The sequence below is a fragment of the Bos grunniens genome, chromosome 21 (genome assembly GCF_055505025.1).
Source record: "Bos grunniens cultivar Pamir isolate PY7600 chromosome 21, Bosgru_T2T1.0, whole genome shotgun sequence".
NCBI classification, from domain to species: domain Eukaryota; kingdom Metazoa; phylum Chordata; class Mammalia; order Artiodactyla; family Bovidae; genus Bos; species Bos grunniens.
This window is the reverse complement of record NC_141185.1, coordinates 8,865,774-8,892,796: the sequence shown is the minus strand read 5'-3', so window position 1 is coordinate 8,892,796 and position 27,023 is coordinate 8,865,774.

The window sequence follows — 27,023 nt, the reverse complement described above, 5'->3', positions numbered from 1 at the left end:
GCTCAGTTGCTTCAGTCGTGTCTGACTCTTTGCCACCCCATGGACTGTGTAGCCCGCCAGGCTCCTCTGTCCTGGGATTTCCCAGGCAAGAATACTGGAGTGGGTTGCCATTTCCTCCTCCAGGGATCTTCCCAACCCAAGGATTAACCTGGGTCTCCAGCATTGGCAGGCAGATTCTTTACTGCTGAGCCACCTGGGAAGCCGCCCAGGTGGCTCATGGGTGGTTCCCAGGATCTTCTTGCTCATGCCCCATGGAGTGGGGTTTCCTGGAGCTTGGGGGACGATGCTGGCTGGGCTGTGGAGAGTCGGGCTTGAAACCCATCTCTGCTCCGGTTAGTTGACTAGGAGCTGTGTGTGGCTCATCCTGGCTCTCTCTCAGGGTGGCCTGGATTCCTCGGATTCTTCCTCCCTGCAGCCTCTACAGTGCTCCACCTTGAGCTGGTCATGAATGAGGCTGTGTGCTAAACATTACTGGCTGCCTACCCCTCACCCTTGTTCACATTCCATGCTGGAGGCTCAAAAATCCTGGTAGTTCCTTTGCTCAGCTCTCTTACAGCTAGGGCAAGTCTTGTCTTCCTATTTTGGAGTATGAGTTGCTCAGGAAGGCTTCTGAGAAAAAGTTTCCTTTCCGACAAGAGCGGTGTCTACGGGGATCTCCTTTTTGCTGGAGTTCCCTTTTTTTCTTTGGATACTACAGTGTGAAGATGTAATGCTTGGGGCTATAGCAGCTATCTTGCAACCACGAGGGGGAAGCTTGATAAAAAGAGCCAAGTCAGTGAGGGTGGCGGATCCTAGTCTTGGGGTAGCATGCCTCCTAAACTGGCCTGGTCAGATTCAAAAGCTAGGAAAGGGAGTCTGCATTTCATAGCTGGAGGAATATTAGTTTTTAAACCCCCTGTCCTTGCCCTGCTTGGTGTGAATCAGGAGGCACACAGCCCTGATTGCCCTAGCAACCCTTTTATTCATTCATCCAACACAGACTTATTGAGGGTCTGCAATGTTCCAAGCACTGCTTGGCATTTGGTGATACGTTAGAGCATAAAACAGACTCAACTTTCTGCCCGCACGGCCCCTGCATTCTTGTCGGGGAGACAGGAAGTAAGCAACCCTCTACCCTGAGCTTATCATTTCTGTAAGTGATGCAGTTGAATGTGGCGATACAGCAGCCACAGAATGGAAGGAGCCTGGGTCCCTGAATCACACCTAGGAGAAGAGGCACCTGCTGGTCAGAACCCTGCTTTGGGCTTTACATGAATAAAGAGAAATAAAGAGAATAAAGAGAAATAAACCTCTATTGTACTTGGTGGCATTAATCACTTGTGACTTTGCTTTTGCGTACACTAGGGTTTCCTTCATGAATACGGTGTGCCTGGAGTTTGCCCCACCCCTGGTCTGACACTTTTAGGCAGTGAAACATTTCCTTTGAGATCGAGGTAGAGCTTTGATTTATGGCAGCTCTTAGCATCCCGATTGGAGAAGGAAATGACAATCCACTCCAGTGTTCTTGCCTGGAGAATCCCATGGACAAAAGAGCCTGGCAGGCTACAGTCCATGGGGTTGCAAAGAATTGGACATGACTAAGTGACTAACACACACACACACACACACACACACACACACACAGCATCCCGATTGATGGAATGATTAGGATCTCCTGCTGAGACCTCTGGGCACTGGTCTTAGCATGTAGGTCTCCCTGGCCCCCAGCCCTGACCCCTAACACTCTGAATCAAGGTTGGCACTTGTGATGCAAAAACCTGCGATGCAGTTCCTTCTGGCCCCAGTGGAGGGTGAGGTGGTAAGAGAGCAGGAGAGCAGCCAGGAGCAGCAGCAGAGCATCTCCAGAATCAGAAGGGTCCTCCGCTTTAGCCCCAGCTGGCCCTGGAAAGATGAGATCTCCCTTAAGCTCAGACAGACTCTTGGCATTGCCTTGTCAACATCCCTATTCAGGCTTCAAGGGGACTTGCTTCATGCTAGTCCAGAGGCCATTCCTCCCCAGCTTCTCTGCCCACCTGAGCCAGCCTTCATTCTGGCCCCAGGTCCAACCACTATCTTAATGGTTCCAGAGCTCCCCAGGCTGGGGGTGGTCCACCCTTGAGAGCTAGGATTGGCTCGGGAGGGTCTGGAGGCCTGTGACTTAAGTCACAGTTGTCTAATTGACTCAGAGTCTGGGGCAGATGGCACTGGTGACAGGTGGCCCCTGCAAGAAGATCTCCTGTGCTCTTCGAGACCTTCACCTCTTCCCTCCAGAGCTGGAGTCTAATTCCCTTCCCCTTGAATCTGGGTGGGCTTGTGTCTTGGTTCACTGAGGCTGGGTAACAAGTTATCGAAACTGGATAAAGCAACAGGAATTTACTCTCTTGATGTTTATTCAGGAGCATCAAGGGCTCTCGGTGTTGGCTGGGCCACGCTCCCTCCGAAGGCTCTAGGCGAGACTCTTTGTTTGCCTCTTCCTGGTTTCTGGTGGCAGCCGGCCATCCTTGGTGATTCTCGGGGCTGCAGCCCTCCAGTCTCTGCCTCTGTCTTCACCCCCCTCCCCTCTGTGTCTCCTCCATGTCTCTGGATGTGAATCCCCCTCTCCTTATTAGGACACCCTGTCATATTGGACTGAGGGCCCACTCTATTCCAGTAGGATCTCATTTTTTAAAATAAATTTTAATGTATTTATTTTTGGCTGTGCTGGGTCTTCATCACAGTGCACAGGCTTTCTCTAGTTGCCGCGAGTGGGGTTGAAGTGCACAGGCTTCTCACTGCAGTGGCCGCTCTTGTTGCAGAGCACGGGCTCTAGGTGCATGGGCTTCAGTAGGTGTGGCGTGTGGACTTAGTTGCTCCATGGCATTTGGGATCTTCTCAGACCAGGGATCAAACCAGTGTCCCTGCATTGGCAGGCAGGTTCTTAACCACTGGACCACCAGGGAAGTCTAGGACCTCATTTTAACTAATCACATCCGCAAAGACCCCGTGTCCGAATAAAGTGACATGTCGAGGTTCTGGGTGTACATGGATTCTGGGTGTGCAGTCTCCTACCCGGTACAGCGCGTAACGTGTGACCCACAGAAGGGGCGAAAGTGATGCCCTGCCTGACCGCATGCCTGACAGCTCATTGGCTGATCACCTGGGTCAGAGCCTGTGCTGCCAGGTAAGCCATCCCACCTCCAGGGGAAACCCAAGCTAGTCCTCGTGGAGAGACCCCTGGTGGAGCCCTGAGACTGTGTGGAGAGTCCTCATGTGCCCCAGCCCCCGTGGTTCCATTTCAGCCACCATCTGACTGCTACAGCCGGAGAAACCGTTAGCAGAACTGCCCACTGGGAGCAGAACTGCCTCCGAACCCCCTAACCTGCAGAAACAGTGAGAGATGTTGCCATGAGCTGAATCATGTCTCTCTCCTCCAAATTTACATGCTGTAGTCCTAACCTGTACCTAAGAATGTGACTATGTTTGGGGATCAGGTCTTTAAAGAGGCAATTAAGGTTCACTGAGTTCATAAGGGTGAGGCTCTAATTCCAATATGACTGGTCTCCTTTAAGAAGAGGAAGAGACACCAGGGATGTGGGTGCACAGAGAAAAGGCCAAGAGGGGTCCCAGCGAGAAGGTGGCCATTTGCAAGCCAAGGAGAGAGGCCTCAGGAGAAACCAAACTTGCTGACACTTTGATCTTGGACTTGAACTATGAGAAGAAGAAAAAAAAGATGTGTTGTTTGAGCCACTCAGTCTGTATTATTTGACTCTGGCAGCCCAGCAAATGAATACAGATAAGAATAGGTGGTTGTTGTTTAAAGTCACTAAATTTGGGAGATATTTGTTATGCAGCAAGAGTAACTGATACAGAGCATACAGAGCTTGGGGAAGTGAAGATGGAGAACTCGGGGACCTGGGGTTCCACTCCTGGCTCTGCCACTGTCTCACTGGGTGGCTCTGGCATCCTTTTCCTCTGGTCTTTGGTGTCCTCATCTGTAAAGTGGGCTGATCAAATTGCTTCTAAGATCTCTCATGGCTCTATGATGAACTGACTTTCTGGATGAGTCCTGGGAAGAGCTTAGTGCAACAAAGGAAAAGATTTGCAGCTGTGTTCCTGGAGACTTCTCTAGCTTAAGATGCACTCGCTGTCTCGCTAGGTATTATTAACAGTAATACCTACTATTTAAGAAGCTCCTTCCGTGTCAGAGCCAGGGTGATTTACAGACATTATCCCATTATATTAAATCTTCAGTAATCCAGTGGGGAAGGGGCGATCTTTGAAGCTAAAGACAGCTGAACAGAGAAGTAAATGATCTTGTCCAAGTTCACACAGTTAGCATGGAGGAAGCCAGGGTCTGATGACAGTCTGATTCCCAAGTCCACGTTGTCTCCATGGGGCGTCTCCAGCTGACACTTAGGGCAAAGGTGCATGGGAGTCGTCTGTCATGCCCCGTCTAATTCCAGCTATGAGGGCTTTTATCGGCTCCACCCGAGATTGAAAGTGACTGTCCCTTCCCAGCTCTCTCAGATGGAGGGACAGAGGGAGCAGGCGGCTGACCGGCCATCTGTGAGGGGTCAGGGCATAAATGCCAGTATTGTTTCCTAAGTAAGAACAGACGGATTGGAATGTCAAGGCCAAGCAAGAAGAGATGAGATCTGCCCTTTGAGGTCCTCTTCAGGCCAGACCCAGGACAGATGGCAAACTGTCGCCACTCGATATAGAATGAGGCCAAGTCGAAGTTCAGGTTGAGAGGCTGTAGTTCAAGTTTCCATGCAGCTGTCGGGAAAATGAGCTCCCCTGATGAACGGCCTCCCCCAGCTACTCAGATTCCCTTTTCTTTTCTGAAAACAGCGTTTGTGTCTGACGGCTCTTTTGATCTTGGAAGTGCTGTTCAGTTGCGGGACTTAAGATGTTCTGGGCACCCAGACAGCGTGCCTCTTTTATCAGGGTGCTGATATTAGATGTGGGAGACAGGTCAGGGGTGCGGCGGACAGAGCCCAGTCCTGAGCGAGACTCTGATCTCTGTAGCTCGGTACCTCTGTGATCTTAGTGTTTCTGAATCCCAGGCTTCTCCCCTGTACACTGGGGTCAAACCTCAGACCCAAGAGTGTTTGTGAGAGTGAACGTAAGCACGTGACTGTCCTGCATAGTAAGCGCTCATTTAATACTAATTCCTCCTCCCTTCGGCTTCCCTCCAGAGAGTGTTCATTGCTTTGCTTGCTTATTTAACAGGCATTTATTGAGTGCCTACTGTGTGCCCAGACCTTTCTGGGGTGCTGTGGCTACAAGGACACACCAGTGAACAAGACCCCCCATGCGGGAGGCGGGCAAGGGATCAAATGAAGATTCTTTCAGGGGTGGCCTCGCTGTGTCTGGGACCTCTTCCTCTGAGGTCTCGATTTCCCTGCCTATTGAGTCTGATGCTCTCTCATATGCAGGATTCCTCCATAACAGAGCCCCTCCCCAGTCCTTCCTAGGCTAGCTTTCCAATTTTTTAAAAAGATATTTATTTGGCTGCACCGGGTCTCAGTTGTGGGACACCAGATCTTCGTTGTGGCATGTGGGATCTAGTTCCCTGACCAGGGATCGAACCCCGGCCCCCTGCATTGGGTTCACAGAGTCGTAGCCACTGAACGGCCGGGGAAGTCCCTCGTTTCTGATTTTTAACAGGAGACCTGATTGCAGTTCTCTTCACCTCCATCAAGAAGGCTCCTTTTTCCCTTCTTACACCTGTTCCAAATTTCAATTACACAAAATATCTTTCACGCACGGTTCAGCCAGATTCCTCAGGAGGAGGAGGGGAAAGTGGTGCTGTAAGTATTCATAATGTGTTTGCATTATGGAATAATTACACATAATTGCTCTGCCTTGTAAATAAGTATAAAACATTTACCAGTCTCTACAGTGGGAGAAGCCGTGGGGCTGCCATCTCCCATGGAAGTCGCCCCTGGTGGAAACACGCGCCGGCAACTGGCAATCTTTCCAGCCCACAGGCACATGTGTCATTTGCATCAGCGAGGAAGGTGAGTGGTCATTTCTACGCCTGTAAAAATTATGCCAGCGTATTGGTTTACATTTATATATTCTCTGAATTCTTACACGGACTCCCCACGCGCGAAGGGAACCCCCACAAGATGCAAGAAACTGGGGACACAAGCAACAGTAACAGTTATGGTTCATCTGGGGCACCCCATGTGCCTGTCCTGCTCTAGGTGCTTAGAACATCTTACAGACTCTCAGAGTCACCCAGCAGGACGGGGACCCTGACTTTGGTTCTCATGTAGCAGAAGAAGGAACTGAGGCTTATAAGGTTTAGGAAAACTGCCTGTGTTCACCAAGTTAGTGAAAGATGAAGCTGGGGATTCAAGCCCAGAGCATGGCCAGGCACATGACTGACAAATACCACCTTTGATTGCTCTTTTCTCCCTTCCCACCTCCCCTGTGACAAGTGGTGGACTGACTTCTGGAAGGATCTGCACCCTCTAGCTGGCTAGATGTGAAGAGGAGCTAAATCAACCCATTTTGTTGTTGTTGTTGCTGCTGTTCCAAGGTTACAGATTGAATTGTGTCCCTCTCATAAGACATGTTGAAGTCCTAACCTCCAGTATCCCAGACTGTGACCTTCATTGGAATCAGTCATTTATAGAGGCAGTTGAGTTAAAATGAAGTCCTCACATCCTGACATAAAGGGGAAATCTGGACACGGAGATACCCACAGAAGAAGACCAGTGGGAAGACCCAGGAGAAAACTGTCTACAAGCCAAAGAACGCTTGGGGATTCCAAGCTGGGAGAGACACAGGAACAGATTTCCTCTCACTTCCTCATAAGGCTTCCTTGGTGGCTCAGCTGGTAAAGAATCTGCCTGTAATGTGGGAGACCTGGGTTCAGTCCCTGGGTTGGGAAGATCCTCTGGAGAAGGGAAAGGCTACCCACTGCAGTATTCTGTCCTGGAGAATTCCATGGACTGTATAGTCCACGGGCTCTCAAAGAGCCAGACACAACCGAGCGACTTTCATTTTCACTTTTCCTCAGCAGGAACGAACACTGCTGACACTTTGATCTCAGAATTCCAGCCTTCAGAGCTGGGAGACAATGCATCTCAGTTCACTTAACCCACCCAGCTGGTAGCTCCAGAGTGGTACTTTGTTATGGCAGCGTTAGATGACGGATACATGCAGAAACCACCTCACCTCCCCCCAGGGATTAGATGCTATTACCATGGTGACATGACAACTCAGGGTGGTCTGTGGCTAACAGACCCGTGATAGAGTCCTTTGCAGGTGGATTTTAAAGGTCTAATTGCTGACTCATTTCTCTGCAAGGCCATCTGCAGATGGGCCAACAGGTGCCCAGGGAGGGACACGGCAGATCCATGACCACACAGTACTGAATGGTGGATGTGGGATGAGAACCAGCAAAGGGCTCCCCACCTGCAGCTATTTGTCTCCTTCTGCCTAGGAATGCTGTGCAGAAGAAGCAGCAGAAGGAAAAGTGAGCCCACATGGGGAGGCCACCATGCCAAGGCCAGAGTTGCTAATGCTACACGAAACACGTCTGGACCTAGGTGGTGGGTTTGCTGGGAGTTACAATGTGCCAGCCCCATCCTGAATTCTGAATAAAGCCCAATCCCCACTGTTGGCTGGTGGTAGATCCCATGTCAACTGAACCTCATTTCCTGGGGCTACCAGCTAGGTGGGTTAAAACAATGGGACTTTGTTTCCTACCGGGTCTGGGGGCCAGAAGTCCTAAATGAAGGTGTCATCGGGGATCATCTTCCTCGTCTCTTCCAGTGAATGGGGCTCCTGGGGATCCTCGGCTTGTGGCAGGACCTCTCCAGTCTCTGTCTGCACATCACCCATCTTCCCCAGGCCTCTCTGGGCCTTCAGTCTCCTTATGATTTCCTGTTATAAGGACACCAGTCATGGAAGTAGTGCCCACCCTAACCCCAGGATGCTCTTGTATGGAGATTCTCAACATAATTCCATCTGTGAAAGCTCCTAACTTATTTTTAGTAATGTTTAAAAAGTATTATGCGAACCATTTTTTTAAAAAAGCCTTTATTGAATTTGCTATAAAATTGCTTCTGCTTTATGTTTTGGTTTTTTGGCTATGAGGCATGTGGGATCTTCACTCCCCAACCAGGCACTGAACCCACATCCGCTGCACTGGAAGGCGATGTCTTAATCACTGGACCACCAGGGAAGTCCCATGAAGACTCCTAACCCTAAGTAGGTGCCCATTCACAAGTTCTGGAAGTTAGCACTTGGACATATGTTTTTGGGGGTATTGCGAAAGAACACAAATTAGTGACTCAACAACAACGTCTCAGTAGCCATCTGAAGGAAATAATAAATACAAATTGAAAAAGTATGTTCTGATTTTATTCTTAAACAACCACACAAAGTCAAAGTCAAGTTAGTTGCTTGGTCATGTCCAACTCTTTGGAACCCCATGGACTGTAGCCCACTAGCTCCTCTGTCCATGGGGTTTCCCAGGCAAAAATACTGCAGTGGGTTGCCATTCCCTTCTCCAGGGGCTCTTCCCGACCCAGGGATCAAAACTGGGTCTCCCGCGTTGCAGGCAGATTCTCTACCGCTGAGCCACCAGGAAGCCCAGTCGATTCCTGATGGAGTGTGTGCTCGCTATGGGCCCTGCACAACTGAAACCCACGGGCAGCGAGTTGGCACCTCCCAGCTGTTTGCCAGGCGGACCATCTCAGTGCCCGCCTGTGGTCTCTTGGTGTTTCTCCGTCTGTGAAAACTCTGTTCAGAGTCTTTCCTTTCACTTGTCCCTGCCCGGTGCCTCCCTTTTTGTTTGTTTTTACTGATTTGTAGACCTTCTTCATATACGTTCTGATTTGTTGACTTGGCTGCTTATGTGAACGGCGGGTATCCGTGGTTTGTCTTTCTGCTCTTTGATGACCGAAAATTTTAAATTCGAGTGCAGTTTGAGCTCTTGCGTCTCACACATGTTCCCATGACCCAGCTGTCCTTGGGCTAAAATCCCCGCACAGCCCCCCTCCCCACCCCCACCTCTCTGCCTCTTGGGCTCCTGTCTCCTGGCTCACGCTGCCCCAGGCATTGTGTTTTGTTTTGTTTTTCCCCCAGTTTCTGGAATGTTCCAGCTTACATTCATGTTTGGTCTGTGTACATGCTCCCCTCTCTCTGCCCTCGGGTCATCTCCTCCTGGGAACATGCCTGCGCTCACACTGCCCTAACCGGCTCATCACCTCCATTGCTGACCCCTCACCCCCATCCCAGGGACTCCAGATTCAGTGTGTCACAGTCTGTTACAGTTCTCGACGTTCATCAGTCTTCATGTTTGCTTGTTTACTGTGGTGCGTCTCCTCTGCCAGCCCCATGACAAGGGAGTCTTTTGTCCTATTCACTGCCCCTTCCCCAGTGCCCAGAATGGCGCCCAGCACGTGGTCAGGATTTGCCTCCCCCAGAGCTGGGACCCTCGCAGTCACGCAGGGCAGGTAGACCCTCCCCCCAACTGGGTTACGCCACTGAAACACAGGGACTAACTTGTTGCCCGCAGGAAGGTGGCAGCCTGAGGCCGCCACGGTTTTTGTGGTCTGAGGTCTGGCAGGGGAGACCTCCCCCAGGGGATGCTCCTGGCAGGGAAGGGAGACTGAGCTCAGGGTGGGTGGGGGGAGCTGAAGGGGGGCCCCTGAGAGGAGGAGAGGGGCTGGCAGGGAATGCATTTGCATCAGAACTAGACTTAAGGGGGAAATGAGGAGGGCGAGCAGTTGCCCAATGGGAGCTCTGGGATTCGTCTTCAGCATATTTCCTCTGATTTCCCCAAACACTTGAAATTAATTAGGTGGACCAAAGCCTTCGAGAGCCTCTCTCTCGTTGGGAAACTCACCCCTGCCAGGGCTGGGTTTGGCAAGCCTACTGCAAGAGTCCCAGGCTTTCTCCCGCCGCCCTGGTCTGTCATGCATCTGCCCACGCTGCTTGCCACACTTTTGCCACGTCGGGGAGAACCTCCTAGGTGAATCTTTCTGCGTTTGCACACCTGCCAGACACAGCTGTGAGATGGTTCCCGGGCTCTTGACCTGCTGGGACCAGAGGGCGAGGCCACGCCCCCGGTGGGAGTGGCTGACTCCGCTGTCAGTCATCCTGCAGAGAGGCCCACCTTGGGAACTAAATGACGGCTGGACAGGTGGGCGTTCCACGGAGGAGAGTCGACTCTGGGCTTCCTGGGCTTGGAAGTGCAGCGGCGCAGGGCGTGCTCCCGTGGTGTGGGCTGAGCGCCCCTGGCGTGGAGGTGGGAGCAGCGTCCGGCAGGGTCTGTGGTCCCCAGGGACCTGCGTGTCCAGAAGCAGATGCTCTATTCTCTCTGTTTCGCCCCAGGCTTCCTTGATGCCTTGAAACAGCCGAAAGCCTTGAATCAGGGATGTCAGATGGAAAAGGCAGCAGCCTGCCTCTGAGGCCAGAGGGCAGGATGGGTGAGCGATGACCATGGGAAGGGGTCGGCTCAGAGGAAAGCGGCCTGCTTAGTGCTGTGGGCGGCCACAGCTGAGACCTGGTGGCTGCACAGGAGATCCGTAGAGATGTGAGAGAGCAGCCTGGACCTTCTCATAGCACCGGCTGGGCTCACGGGTGTGTGTGTGTCCAAGTTCTTGCAGGGGTAGGGGAGGCTGGAAGTCAAATTTCAGTAAAGGTTTTTACAAAATGATTTAGAAATCTTGCTAATAGGTCATGCATTCACATGGCTCAATGCTCCAAAGGTGGGAAAGGGAAGCCGGGAACATGGTCCGACCTGCCAGTTTCTCAGCCATTCACCCTCTTCCTAAGGACAGCCAATGTTACCAGCTTTTTTTTTGTCAGACTGTTTATCCATCTATAGTTAGCTGTATGTATATCCCCCTTCTACCAAATGGCATGGCTCCATACCTTCCATTCTTCATTTTCATTTCTTTACTTCATAATATATTTTGAGATTATTTCCTACTGATGCAAGCGTGTTTTCTTTTCTTTTTTTTCTGATTAAAATATATTCTCTGGGGACTTCCCTGCTGGTCCAGTGCCTAAGACTCTGCTCCCAATGCAGGGAGCCCAGGGTTCAATCCCTGGTCAAAGAACTAGATCGCACATGCGGCAACAAAGATTGAAGATCCCGAGCGCTGCACCCAAGACCTGGCACAGCTTAATAAAAAAAAAAAAAATTTAAAAAATATATATATTCTTTTTGTAGATGGGATGATTTGAGAGAATAGGATTGAAGCATATACATTACCATATGTAAAATAGATAGCCAGTGGGAGTGTGATGTGTGATGCAGGGAACCCAAAGCTGGTGCTCTGTGACAACCTGGATGATTGTAAGATTCATTTAACCAGTTTCCTAGTAAAGGACACTGAGTCTGTCTCAAATCCTTTTTGCTGTGATACAGTGGGCGTTTCACGGAACAGTGACATAGTCTGTTGTAGCAGGGTAGGCTGCGGCAGAGGTGGTAAAGCCTCTGATAGTCCAGTTCTCTTTCCACATGTCCCAACCCCCTTGCAGTTAGGCATAGTCACCTGAGTTTTCTATCCCAGGGACTGAGAACAGCCACAGTATGTGCATCTTCCCACTGGGGAAAGCCCACGCGGGATCCTCTAATCTCTCTCTCTTCACTGTAGTGACTGACGAGGCAGAATGTTCCAGATACTGAAGCTCCAGGATGGTAGTGCCTTTGTCAGCCTGGGTCCCTGAAGCACTGTATGGAGCAGAGTCCCCTACAGACCCACGATGGACATGAGGGTATTTTGCATGATCAAAAAGGAAACTTGGTTGCATTCAGTCACGAGGCAGTTAGGTTGTTTACTTTGGCTGACTTCCGTGAGTCACAGTGAGAATCAATGCACCAATATTTGGGTATTGAATTTCATAAGTGACTTTTTAAATTGAAGTACAATTGAAGTGGACTGAGCCTTCATAAAGAAGGCTGAGCATTGAAGAATTGGTGCCTTCAGATTGTGGTGCTGGAGAAGACTCCTGAGACTCCCTTGGACCACAAGGAGATCCAACCGGTCAATCCTAAAGGAAATCAATCCTAAATATTCATTGGAAGGACTGATGCTGAAGCTGAAATTCCAATACTTTTCCCACCTAATGTGAAGAACCAACTCATTGGAGAAGATTCTGATGCTGGGAAAGATTGAAGGTAGGAGGAGAAGCGGGTGACAGAGGATGAGATGGTTGGATGGCGTCATCGACTCCATGGGCATGAGCAAGCTCTGGGAGATAGTGAAGGACATGGAAGCCTGGTGTGCTGCAGCCCATGGGGTCACAAAGAGTCAGATACGACTGAGCGACTGAACAACAACAGCATAGTTGATTTACAGTATTGTGTTCTCTTCTGCTGTACAATGAAATGAATCTGCTACGAGTATACACATGTCACCTCCCTCCCCCTCCCCCCATCCTACCCCTTTAGGTCATCACGGAGCACTGAGCTGAAATCCGTGGGTCATACAGCAGATTTCCACTAGCTGTCTGTTTTACACGTGTAAGTGTGTATATGTAAATCCTACTCTCTCAATTCATCCCACTCTCCTTTTCTCCACCCTGTGTCCACACGTTTGTTCTCTACGTCTGTGTCTCTGTTCCTGCCCTACAAATAGACTAATCTGTACTGTTTTTCTAGATTCCACATATATGTGTTAATATACAATATTTGATTGCTTCTCGGCCTTTTGGCTAAGATCAAGTGTAACATGCAACATTTGTTTTTCTCTTTCTTACTTCACTCTATATGACAGACTCTAGGTCCATTCATGTCTCTCCAAATAACCCAATTTCATCCCTTTCAGTGGCTGAGTAATACTCCGTTGTGTGTATGCACCACATCTTCTTTATCCATTCCTCTGTCGGTGGACATTTAGGGTGCTTCCATGTCTTGGCTATTGTAGAGAGTGCTGCAATAAACACTGGGGTGCCTGTGTCTTTTTGAATTATTGTAAGGGACTTCTAAATGAATGGTTGACCAAGAAGTTTCCTGGAGAGGCTCCCTGAAACTGGTGGAGCTATAGATGCAGACAGAAATTGTTCGGAGAACCCCTGAGGGATCTGCATCTTTCCCCGCAGCCCAGATGGTGTATGATCCCCAAATCACCTCCCACCACTAGACTCTCATAAAGAGCATCTGGGCTTTCTGCAGCTCTCCATGCCTCTCCTCTCCCACCCCTCTTTTTTTTTTTAATCACACTGGAGCTCTGAGGAAACTTTGCTAAGAAGATCAATACATTAGAGTCAAAATTTACAGGAGGCTGTTTATAATCTTGAAAACCGAGAAATAACCTAAATGCCCAACACAAGGGGATATATTCAGTTATTCATGACATGAATTGAAACAGCCATTGCCAATGGGATTAAAGAAAAAGGATAAAGGAAAATGTTTATGATATTTTTGCTGAGAAAGATAAAGCAGATTACAGAATATGATCCCACTGAAAAAAATGGAGATCTGTATGTAGAGAAAGTGTACTACAGAAATGTACACGTGTCACTCCCCTTGGGTCCTTTCCAATTTGCAGAAATATAGTCTTTGATTACAGGAATCTCTTCCACTCTTGCAACTTCAATTCCCACTAATGTGCTGAAGGCTCCCAAATCCACTTTTTTGGTTGTTTTTTGCTGAGATTTCAACATTTATAAAATGTTGCTACAACTTGCTCTTTCTCTGTGCTGCTGTTGGCAACCGGCTCCACCGTGCTACCAGAAACCTTGGAGAAGTCTAAAATTTCTATCTCCATTTTGTAAATTCAACCAGTTAACCAGCTTCTGCTGATTATTTCTCTCTAATGCCCCATATATCTGTCCACTTCTGATCTCTTCCAGCACTTTATCTCAGGGTTTACTATCTCATACCTGGAAGATTTCTGCAGCCTCCTCCCCGGTCACCCTGTCTCCACTCTCATCCACCCACACTGATTACATACACTGAAGCCAGTGTGATCTTTCCACCACGTAGATCTGGCCGTGTCACTCCCAACTTGAGAGCCTTCACTAGTTATTCACAGCCTTGGACAGCCATGCTGTTACATGACATCTGACTCCCTCAAGGAGCTGTCCCAGTCATACCTGTGAATTCATCACTTCCTATCTTACCTCTGTGCCCACCCATCCGTCCATCCACCTAACCATCCATTCACTGTCCATCTATTCACCCATTTTCCAATCTACCCATCCATCCATCCATTCATTCCTCTATCTATCACCCAATAAAACCCAAGAGTACCTCTTTATGTATCCCTGTGACTTGGGTATAAAAACATCATTGTGCATTAGGACAAACAGTTCCAGAGATATCGTATGGGAAATTAGAGACAACAAAAAGAAACGAAACAATAGGGGACTCTATCTCCCTTTCTTACTGCTTCCTATTTTTGCGGCCTCTTGATCTAATTTTCATAATGATACCTCTTACCTGCTTGCTTGCTCTCTCCCTCTCTCCCTCTCACAGTTTGCATTTTGCTTGGGGTCAAAAGACAGTCATTTGCACTGGAGACCAAGAGGAGATCTGCTGTTTTGGTGCTTCTGTGAAACGTCTGTGTGTTGGCCTCTGCTTGGGAAAATGGACTCTCAACGTGCTCACAGAAACATTTGCACCGACACACAGAGGTAGAATCATTTCATTCTGGAGTGTGGATTTCCTTGATCTTGGTGGAGTTAAAGGAAGAAACAAAGAAACCAATCATGAATGTGGAAGAAAAGGTCACAAAGAAAGGTCTTTTTATTTTAAGCCCTCAAAAAAAAAAAATCACAAACATTTGGATTTCCTTTTTAAAAAAAAAAACAAAAACAAACAGAAAGAGCTTTGTCCATGCGTTGTTCATTTAGGAGCTTATTTATTATTTATTTATTGTAATGATGGAAGCCCCCATCCGAGGAGGCGCGGAGCCCTAATGAGAACGCAGTACCAGGAGCGCTCCCAGCGTTCTGCCCGCAGCCCTGCGCGTCCCGAGGCGTCCTGGCACGCACATGCCTCATTACGGACACATGCCCTGTCACGTGTTATTCCTCACTTAGTGACAATTTGTCATTGTCACCCTTGACATGTCACTCCTCGGCAGACGGATTTGACTCCGATGCCAAGTCTGACACCCGGATGAGAGGCAGTCGTAATCTGAATTGAAATAACGGGTCGAGGGTGGCTAATTTCACCCTGACATAATTCTAATACCACGTAAAAAGAGAGAAGTGCTGTATTTAAAGGTTTTTTTTTTTTTTCCTAAAGCTCCCCCCACCGCCCTCTCTCTTGCTCTGTGTCTGAGTATTCAATTATTCTTTAGGATCATGCTTTTATTTTTGAAGGATTAAGTCTTGCGTTTTAATAACATGCATTTTCAATTAAGTGCACTAAGATCCGCGGATATAACTATTACTTAAACTATAAGTAATGGTTGCATGTAAAAATTAGGAAACATTGTGCTTTAGATAAATGACATTCAAATTAGTTCTTATTATAAATGGGATAGAAAATGGATTTTTTCAGCTCTGGCTGGCCAAAGAGCTAACATTTGTATCTACTTCATTTGTTTAAATATATTTCAAGCCAGATTGAAATCCATACGGCCTGACATTAATTGAATGCTGCCGCGTCAATGTACTCAAGTTCCCTAAATCACTGAGGAGTGAGTTTTCACTGGCTTGAATTAGAAATATCCCATCCCTCTTACACTAAAATAGTATTGTTTACGTAGCAGTTCTTTAAGCCATCATTAAATGCTATCAATCTTAATAAAATGCATTTAAACAGACCATATGTGGAGTATGACTGGGGTTTTTAAGGACCTGTATTTATTTTTTTTCCCCTGAAGAGATGATTACATTTTTTTTTTCCTGTGGGAAGAGTTTCTTTTGTATAGTATTTTCCAGTAAACACAGCTTTCCTTTCGCTAAGAGATGAGAATGAGATGGGAGGTTAGTGTAAATTTCCTCCTCTTCCCACCTTGCCTGCCTTCCTAGGGGATGGGAGGAGACAAAGGGAGAACCATTTCAGTACTGGTCCTGGGAGACAGGATGGTAGCAGACAAACATGGAGATTCCCTGCACGGCAGTCACTCGGTACTTGGTTCTGTTTTTAGGAAGCCAGAATCCAATGTGCTAGTTTACAGTGAGGATGAGAAATGAGTGGGTTGGAATTCTTGGATGATGACCAAGATGTTCTTGCTTCCTGGGCAGAGATGTGGGGTCATTACTGGAGGGTTGCTTGGTGCTCGGGGAACCAAACGAGAGATTTACAGAAATTCAACGTCCAGTGGCATCAGGCCATGCCAGCTCAACGTGTGCTCCTGTGCAAAATGCACTCATTCAATCATCATAGCTGTGTCTTTACTGAGGGCCTGTGCTGTGCGGGGATTCTGCAGTGAAGGGGCTGAGGACTGTGAGGAGCTGACGGTCATGATAAGTGGTGCAGATGTGGGTGACTGATGCCAGGAAAATGCAAAGACAGAATGGGAGCCTGGTCACAGCAGAGAGGAAGGTTGGCCTTTCTGGGAGGCGGCCTCGAGGCAGAGGTGGAAGGCCTGGGGAGGAGCACACAGGTGTTTAAGAATCCCGGCCGTGTAGGAGGAAGCTGGAACATTAGGAGGCCAGGATTGGTGCTCAGAGTCCACGAGGTAGTGGAGGAGCTGGAGGAATCAGAGGGACCAGCCATTGGGGTGTCTCTGCTCCACATCCACTGACCTGATGGGCTCTAGGATGACCTTGCCCATGGAGCTGACCACTGTCAGGCCTCTGGCTGCCTCGGCCTCTGCTGGACTGGATATCAAGGGACTTGAGCCTTGCTTCTAAATACTGCAGGCTCTGCGATCACCTATCTATGACCATCTCCACTGTACATGGGGCATTGAATTTGTTATAAAGAGATCGTGTCTTTAGAAGTTGCAGACACCTGCACAGAAAGACCATTCAGGAGCTGAGGAGCCTCTCCCTGGCCGGCTGGCCACCATGCTCCTGGTTGGAGTTCACTGCTATAAGCTCACTTTCTGACCCATTCTTTGTTATTCATTCACTCATTCAACATAGAGCCAATGCCATCGCTGTGCCGGGGACTTGACAAAGTGGTGGACATGCAGTCACTAACTCACCTGGATCTACAGCTTGGTGGGGATGAGCAGTGATGCCTTAATGAGAAACAGGTGCTGTGGGCCCAAAGTCCTGGAGGAACGGACATGAAACTAAGCCCTGGGGGTGGACAGGGGTCACTTGAAGTGGTGGGATGGGAGTTGGGGAGGATTTGCCAAGTTATGGGGATGAAAGAGGTACTAACAACCTTGGAGCCAACACATGGGGTTCCAACCCCAGTTCCAACAGGTAAGTTCACAGATCCTGGCTGAGTCAGCTGATGCTGGGGCCTCTGTTTCCTTATCTGTAGAACGGTGATGACAGTGATGAGAGCTAAGTGGTACCTGACAGGGCTCAGTGAGGGTTAGGTTGGACTCTGAATCCAACACGAAATTTTCTATGTATTTAAAGGATGGCAGAAAGTCAGGTGGCAGAGCAATAAGTACTGATGACCAGCATCAGCCATTGCAGTAAATCTCAGGAGCTGTGCATGAAACCTGTAAACCATCATCCCATTTCACAGATGGGGAAACTGAGGCCCGGGACAGGAAGCAGCTAGCTTGGGGACACACTGAGTTGGGGAGGAGGGTGGCCAGGGTCTTACCCAGGCGTGTCTATTTCTGCTCATTGGTGCGCAGATACGAGCCATTCTGCCCTTGGGAGGTCTCTAGCAAGGCATGGAGGCATAACCGGGCCAGGGCTTAAAAGGACCACAGTGACTTGTATTTCCCGAGATAGAGTTTGAGGAGGTCTGTGGTGGGAGGTGAGCCTGGAGGTGCAGACTGAGGCCTTGTGTTACATCCAGTGGAGCTTGTCTTCTACGTGGAGGGCCATAGGGAGCCGTCGAAGGATCATGAGCAGGGAAGGGCTGTGACCAGATATACGTTTTCTTTAGACTGCAAGGTTTTGTGAATTTTTAAAAGAAAATATTTGTTTATTTTTGGCTTCATCGGGTCTTAGCTGTGGCACCCAGGGTCTTTGTCATGGTGTGTGGGCTCTTTATTGCAGTGTGTGGGCTTCTCCCCAGTTGTGGAGCATGGGCTTAGTTGCACCATAGCATGTGGGATTTTAGCTCCTCCGATGGCTCAGCAGTAAGGAATCCGCCTGCCAGTGCAGGAGATGCTTGTGTGATTCCCGGGTCGGGAAGATTCCCTGGAGGAGGAAACCCACTCCAGTGTTCTTGCCTGGAGAATCCCATGGGCAGAGGAGCCTGGTGGGCTACCATCCAAAGGGTCGCACAGAGTCAGACACGACTAGGCACCCGTGCACACACATGTGGGATCCTAGTTCCCTGACCAAGGATCGAACATGCGTCCCCTGCCTTGGAGGATGGATTCTTAATCACTGGACCCCCAGGGAAGTCCCATGCCTGTACTCAGAGTCAGACAGGAGGCTCTGGAGAAGAAATCCTTATCCCCACCCAGCTGGGAGGAGCTCATTCATTTGCCTCCTCCTTGGCCATCCCTCAGGGCTGACCTTTCCTGTGTGGCTCCATGTTTGTCCTGGATCCATCCTCCAGGTTGCCAGGGACCTGTGTGAAGACTCTGGTTCTGTGAGCCTGGCCCTCCAGGGTCACAGTCAGGGCCCGCATGATCGGAATGGACAGGCGGGATCTTGAGGACAAAAATTGATTTCTGGCCACAGAGGGGCCTGGTGTCCACTGCTCAGATGGTGGCCATGCTGGCCTTTTCCAGGGAGACAGAGCAATTACCTCATACCAATTTAGCTCTCCTTCCAAGAGCTGGCCTGAGAGTCGCTTTGCCACTCTGTTTTTTTAAGCCTGGGGTTAATTGGGGACTGCTGTATATTTAATAAGGAGCCTCTGAGACAAAGCTGTGCGGGTTCTCTGTCGTTCAATAGTCCATTAGGCAGGGCCTTTAGAGTTGAAATGGTCATATGAATCTCTGGAGAGAGAACTCATTAATGGGACAGTAAGTTCCAATTAGTGGCTCGGCCCAAGAGGACCGTGGTGCAGAAAACACGGCCCTCAGCCCCTCTCCCGAAGGGGCACCATTGTCCAGCTGCCCGCCTCCCGCTGGGCCGACGTGGTCACAAACAACGCAAATACTTGCTCCGAAAATCCACCTTTGTCATCTGCATCATCAACCGGAAGGCAAAACAAAAAAGCAAAACCCTTCCAACCATTTAGAGAAAATGAGAAAGGCCTATTTGCTTTCACGGGGCCATTTCTTCTCTCAACAAGGGAAGAGAAAGCCCATGGGCGGGGCTCGGCACAGGGCGTCTTTTTGTCTGGCGTGGGAAGCTAGAAGAATCCCAGGTTTGGAATGAGGCACGTCATCTACTCGTCAGCAGCTCCTGCTCTTGGTTCTGCCTGAACACCCCCGGGGAGCCCCCCGCTGGCACCTGGGGCAGGCCTGTGACTCTTCCCACCAGCCCCGGCAGGGATGGCATGCAGGATGCTTGCCCAGCCAAGGAAGGTGATATTTCTCCCTAGGGAAGTTGGACCTGAGTCTTGACTTTGCCAAGACCTGATTTTATCTTTTCTCTGTAGTGCAGACAAGTTAGTGAAGCATTCTGAGCCTCCAGGTGCCCCTCTTCAGAATGGGGATTCTTATGGTGCCTGGTGGGCTCCCCAAGTGGTTCAGTGGTAAAGAACCCACCTGCCAATGCAGGAGATGCAGGAGACGCAGCTTAGATTCCTGGGTCGGGGAAGAGCTCCCGGAGGAGAGCATGGCAAACCACTCTGGTAATCTTGCTGGAAGAAACTCCAAGGACAGAGGAGCCTGGTGGGCTATAATCCATGGTGTTGCAAAGAGTCAGACATGATTGAGCAACTAAGCACGCCCACAGAGTGCCCTTGAAGACACTTAACACGCACACACATGGGAGCCAGCCATGGTCAAGGCAATGGGTACGCTGACACTTTTACTACACTTTTTCACCCATTCATTTGTCCCAAGAGCCCATGCTGTGGGCAGTGTGAATTATTCTCACCATTTTAAAGGTAAAGGAAGTGAGGTCCAGTCAGGGGCACTGGTTAAGTGAAGCCTGGACCCTCCCATCATGAGGCCATGATGCTGGCTTTTGCCAAGTCCTGAAGCTCATGTTGGTTCTGATGAGTCCTAAAACCTCGGGAGATAACCCTGACACGTGGCATTGTAGCAAGCTCGTATTCTGGGAAGTCGAGGGTTGGGAGGAGAGCATAGCCCCGAGAGATGTGAACTCAACAAAACTGGCTAAGCGAGGCAGGGCTGAAGACGGAAGTTCAAGCAGACAGGGGGTGGACCCTGGACCCACGTGGACAGTCTCAGCTCCTCTGTGAGCCCACTGGGGACAGCGGGACCCACCCCTTTAGGTTGGGTAAGCTCTAAACAAGCTCCTGTTTAGTAACAGGAACTCAGAAGCAGGAAACAGTGGCTGTTTTCTCTTCATTGATTTGGAGAGAATGGCTCAATGGACTGGACGCTGGGAGAAGCACCTTTAGGGAGGTTCCCCCGCTGCCTTCGCCCTGCTCGCCCTGCTCACCCTGTTTTCCATTTGGCATCTTCCTCCTGGGCTGTGGAGCCATGCTCTGCTGGGTCCCTGGGCAGACAATGGAGTTTGCCCACAGCCACTGCTCAGTGGTGGCTTGTCCACCAGCTGCATGAGCGAATGGGCTGCTGACCTTTCTGCACATTCTTGACCGACCCTGCCTCTCCAGAGAACAGTGGCCTGTGTCTCAAGACCTGTGTCTGCTGCTGCTCTAAGGACCCCCTCCCATCACCACCCCCCACCCCCAGCAGGGCCCCCTGTCTATGGCTCATTCCAGAGCCGGAGGCTCTGGGTTCCAGTTTTGGCTTGGTTGGGTGGCATCTTTAGCAAGCCTCTTTCTCCTGTTTCTTGAATAAAAAGGCTGGACTTTGTGATCTCTATGGTCTCCTCTGAGGCCTGACCATCTGTTCTGTTGGAGAACACTTGGGTTTAGGTTAAAACTGGGCAACGTGTTAAAATCCATCTTCTCACGCTTGGGGGGTAGAGGTCTCTCAGCTGCAAACGTGACAGATTCTGAGAGAAGATCCTCGGGGCTGTGTGTCCACCAGAACAAATGCCTGGTTAAGCCAGCTCATGTGCCCCAGCGCATCAGATGTTACCATAGAGCCATTCCTTTCCGTATTTTAACTCTGCCATCTTTCCGTCGCATGGCCGTGATTATGGACACTGAATATTACCATGACATGAAATTATGTTTAGTGATGCAGCAGAAAAAGAAAATTAATTTCATTCATTGACAAGCTTGTCAATTTACTCATATTGACTTTTTGATGCCTGCACCGCAGATGGCAAAGTTCATATACTATGAAATACATCATTATTAATATTGTCTTGAGCCATTGTAAGTCTTTGGGAGCTGAGAGATAGGGGGCCATTTCTTCAAATCAGATAAGTATTCAAGAATATAAGATCGTGCATGTTTTATCTTTATTTTATATTAAAAACACCAAAGTCATCAACACCATGACTTGAATAAGTCATCTTTACCCCCCCTCCCCCATGCAATCAGTTGTCAAGTCCTGTCAATTCCACTCCATATTTCTTAATTCCATTCCTCTCTCTCCATCATCGCTGCCTTTGTCCTGATTTAAGCTGTCATTTCTTTATGCCTGCAGTGCAGCAGCACCCCAGGAGGACTTAGGCCTCCAGTTTCTCCCTCCCAAGTCCATCTTTCCTCTCCATTCATGGCACTGATGGTACTGTCCCTCCCCGCAGAGCCCATGCCTTCGGATACTGTCCAGTGAACAAGGATAACGGTGATCCATCTTTAGCCTCTCACCCCCTTCCTGTCTCTTCCCGAACTTGCAAGTCTCTCCAGAGATCTAATTCTGCATCCAAATCGTGTGTTATGATCTGGTCAGAGATTCCCAAGCTCATTCCCTGTAGATTCCAGGAAACTGCACAGTAAGTGGGATCTGATGTGGTGGAGCCACCATCCTGCTGACCTGCTCAGACCCAACCAGCCCTCAGTCCTCATCTGTTCCCTTGGCCCTCCCTGTGACCCAGGCACGGTGGATTTGGTGTGTCAGGGTGTCGCCTCATGCCTTCACTTCCTCAGACTGACCCTGAGTTTTCAGCAGTGAAATCGAACTCTCCCAAGGAATTAACCTTAAGCATGGCCCTTGCTCAAGACTTTCTTTGCAGCCCCTTCTACCTTCCTGTGGGAGAGGTGACTCTCCAGGGGCAAAGAAGGGGCAGAGCCCCCTGAGGAAAGCCCCTTGGGCTTCTGTCCCATAATGGGGGGATTATGCATAGTGTCACCCTAAGACTCAATGCCCGGGGGAGCCCCGAGATCCTTGCCTTCAATTAAACATCTGCCCTCTTCTTCCCTCGATCCCAGGATCAGAATCTTGTGGGTTTCACCTACTCCCACACTCGCAGAGCATGTCACAATACCCTTTAATCTGCAGTGCTTCTGCCAACTTGGATCAAAGTGGCACCTGGAAAAAGTCTCCAAGTGTAGTCTTGTAAATCTGAATGGATTCCAGCAAAACTTGGCACCTGGGGCTTCCCTGATAGCTCAGCTGGTGAAGAAACCTCTGCAATGCGGGAAACCTGGGTTCGATCCCTGGGTTAGGAAGATCCCCTGGAGAAGGGAAAGGCTACCCATGCCAGTATTCTGGCCTGGAGAATTGCATGGACTATAGTCCATGGGGTCACAAAGAGTCACACATGACTGAGCAACTTTGACTTTCATTTGCTAATAGTGTTGCAAAATGTCGTAAGAGGAGAGAGTGATGCTGAACATCCTCTATCCGTGAATAAGGAAGACAGTTTACAGAAGCCCAAGTGGGCATCAAGGATGACCTCCTGGGGCCCAGGACGGAAGCCATGTCTCTGTCCATGGTCCTGACAATCACCGGCCATTACTTCTCTCTTAGTGCTGATGACTCTTCTTTATAAAATAATTTTTTTTTTTTTTTGGTTATGCTGGGTCTTCATTGCTGCTTGGGCTTTTCTCTAGTTGTGGTGTGAATGGGCTCAGTTGCTCTGTGGCATGTGGGATCTTCTAGGACCAGGGATTGAACTCATTTTTCCTGCCTTGTCAGGTGGATTCTTTACCTCCGAGCCACTATGGAAGCTTTGGTGTTGATGACTCTTGACCTCACTTCCCCAGGGATTTCTGGCCTGGTGGGGAAGTGGTGAGTGAGAATGTTAGGACAGGGAGACAGACAGACAGAGGCTGTGGGAGTGGCCCAGCCATAAAGAATTGTGAGGCAGAGAACACTGCAGTTGCCAAGCCAGTTTTTGTTTTCTTCTTACTCTCCAGGAATTAAGGGGAAATGTTTTATGGGGTCACATACTGTACAGAGTGGATTGGAGTCCTTATCTTGACTCCCAGCTGAAATGATTCTCTTGTGCTCCAGCCACGCTAATTCCTCCTTCAAGGCTGGCTGAATCTCCCCAGGAAGCTCTCCCTGCGTCCAGGAAGAGCTGATCATTCTGTCCTAAGCTCCTTGCAAGTTTCGCTTAAATTGCCTATTGCTTTATATTATGACAATGCACCTGGCAGGGGCTCAATGTTATTTATCATTGTGCCCCAAACATGAGCACTGGGCCCTGAAGAGACCAAAGGCTCAGAAGACGTGTGCTGGGTGGGTAAACCTCTCCCCAGTACTGTCCACATGCCCAGAGCCTGGGGTCATTTTCTCTCCATCTCCCCTGACACCCACCTTGAAGATAGAAGCCCATGGGGCCCACTGGCAACCACCACATCGTCTGACCACCCTGCTCCATCCTTCTTGTTTCTGGGTCCCTGTGCCTAGTCGGCCTTGCAGACCTTATTTCCCATGAACCTTTGGGTGAGGTGAAGCTACTCTTTGCCTGCCCACACAGGAAGCCACACAGGGGCCTCATGGAAGGGCTGGGAGTTTTCCCAAGGCCCCGTGGCTTCACTGTGGTGGAAGTGTGACTCAAATCATACGAGTTGCAGTTAAACTGCTGTTTTTTTTTTTTTTTTCTTTTCTTTTGGTGAGACGTTCTAAATAGTCACTGTTGTCTGGACCCTTTTTCAAAAAAGCTTATTTAATTATTTGGCCGTGTCGGGTCTTAGTTGCGGTATGCAGGATCTTCATTGCATCAGGCGGGATCTTTTGTTGTGGTGCACAGACTTCTTAGCTGCAGCGTGCGGGCTGAGTGGCTCTGTGGCATGTGGGATCTTAGTTCCCCGGCCAGGGATTGAACCCTTGTCCCCTGCACTGCAAGGTGAATTCTTAACCACTGGACCACCAGCGAAGTCCCTGTCTGGACCTTTGAAGATGCCTACTCTACTTTGCTGGTTGGAAAGCACTCGCTGACCATGTCTGGTCTCTGTTGTGTTCTAGCTTCTGGATATTTCCATACCTAACTTGCCCTCTCTCAAGGCTCCCCCCAAAATCTTTCTTGTGCATTTACTGTGTGCCAGGGACTCACAGGCCTGTGGGGTTGGCATGAAAGTGAAGTCGCTCAGTTGTGTCCAACTCTTTGTGACCCCAGGGACTGTAGCCTACCAGGCTCCTCCATCCATGGAATTTCCAGGCAAGAGTACTGGAGTGGGTTGCCATTGCCTTCTCCATGGGATCTTCCTGACCCAGGGGTCGAACCTGGGTCTCCTGCATTGTAGGCAGACGCTTTACCGTCTGAGCCACCAGGGTTGGCCTGACTGTCCCCATTTTACAGATGGCGATCTGAGTGCAGCTAGGTGAGTGGCCTGCTCCTGATTGGAGCCAGTAAAAGCTGTGGGATGGATTGAAGCCCGGAGCAGGCTGCCTCTTGTGAAGCTGTGTTCCCTTTGGTCTGAAATCCCTCATTACTGATGTCAGGGGAACATCTGGTCGGGTATCCAGAGCAACAAATCTGCGAGAAGGAGCCCACCCTGTGATTTATTTTTCTCTGAGGTTCCCAGGATATTTTTTTTCCCCTCTCCTTTCAAAATGCAGTCCTGCCGTATTCCCCCCTGAGGTCATTAGCCTCAGCACAGGTTAAAAACAAAGTGTTTGTGTCCATCCGTCTAATTGCACAGAAACCATCAAACCCTCATTACCATCAGCCTAATTATTTTGAAATCCAGCATATTATCCTGTTGAACAATTAGGCGAATGACAAGCCCTCGCCCCACCTGCCCAGGGATGGGAGGTAAAGCAGGCAGGAGAGGGGTGGTGAGGAGGGGCTGAGGGGCTGCTTTGGGAGAAAGGGAACCGTCTACACCCGCAGGTCTGAGACAAGGGAGCGAGCAGGCACCCACCCACCTGCTTCTGATTATTTTCTGTCCCCAACTCGCAAAGCCACTAACGAGAGATTCACCTTAATGAGCAGGGAGGATGGGACTCGACCGGTCGGAGGGGACATCGTTACAGAGCTGGATCCTAATTGTCAGCACTCAGCTTTCTGGGCATAAATCAAGTGCTTAGCTGGGTGTGGTAAACAGACCCGGCTGGAAGGTTTTCTAAGAAGGGTTTTAAATCTGAGTACAAACTTTTCCTCCCTGTGGCCTCCTTGCCTCTCCACGTGATGGGTTCCGTTTCCAAGGCTGGGAGTGACTGAGGGGGCAGTCCCCTGGGTGGGGGAGGACGTCGTCCACATAGTAGCCTGAAGGCACCACAGGGCTAAAACTGAGTGGAAGGGGGTTTGGGGGACAGCTCATCTAATCCCCTTCTTTTATTGATAAGTGGGATCGCCCACAGGGTTAAGATCCTTTGCCTGAGAGTCGTCCACCAGGCCTTCGGAACTGGGGAGTCGGGAAGAGGATGGACCAATGATGACGGGGTTAGTGCCATTTCCTGAGCAGTCACCATGCCTTTGCCCTTCTTCCAAGCCATTTATGTGGGTTTCAGCCACATGATGCTCCTGGGAGTCACTTGTTCTTTTTTTTTTTTCTTTTTTAAATTATGAAAGTATGATAACACATTTACAGGAGACATGGAAAATACAGAACAAGGTGACACATAGTTCCACTACATATTACAATTATTTTTAAGGTAGATAAATTTAGATTTTTAGCTGGAGTTTCAATAGCAAACTCTCGAAAATTAATAGAAAGAATATACAGAGAAGTAGAAGGATATAGTAGACCTGAAAAGCACCACGAACTAATTCAACATAATTAAGTTTTTACACAATTTTCACACAACAGCAGGGTACAGATTCTGTTCAAGTTCCCATAGACTATAAACCAGGAGACACTGGAACATACCCAGGGACATAAAACAAGGTGCAAAAATTTCATGGTCTAAAGGTATGGAAATCATGCAGTCTGTTCTCTTGTCACTGTGGAATGATGTCAGAGATCCATATCACAAGATATTAAAAAAAACCACCTATTTTCAATTGCAGCGTATGAGTCACTTACTCTTATTCTCTCCATTTTATGGACGAGGAAACAGAGTTTAAGCAACATACCCAAGTTTTGAACCCTATTAAGTAGCAGAGTCGAGGTCTGAACCCAAACAGCCTGGCTCCATGGCCAATAGCTCCGGTTATTACAGTTATAACCTCCCCACGCACTTGCCATTGCTACCCAAGCTCCAAGTGACTAGTGATGGGTTCAGGCTACCAAGCAGGCAAAGTTGTCCCCCAAGACTGTTCCTAGGGTCACTTCCAACACACCTGCAGAAAGAGACAGCTTGCTGTGCTCTCCCCCAGGAGCTTTCATTCTGCTGGGAGAACAGTGCCTAGACGTTTATGACCCAGAAGGGTAGATGTCAGAGGATGCAGGGCCTGTGGGCACTTAGCATGGCTGTGCTCATGGCTGGCAGCCTGGAAGGTCTGGGAAGGGTGGCTGTGTTGTCTGAGCTAAATTTGAAGGAGATCTGTTGCTGATCCAGGGCCAGGCATGTAGCTCATGAGTGAGTGGTCTGCAGCGGTGGGAACGCGGCTCTCTCCACCTGGGCTGTGCTTTTTTCCTCCCCGCCAGGGTCTCCTTCCGTCTCACAAGGTCCCGACTCTCTTCCTAATGCACTGTGACTTGGTCCAGCTGGGAACCAGGACAGGCTGGGATGCAGTCTCACCAGGATGACTCAGAAAAGTGTGGGGTG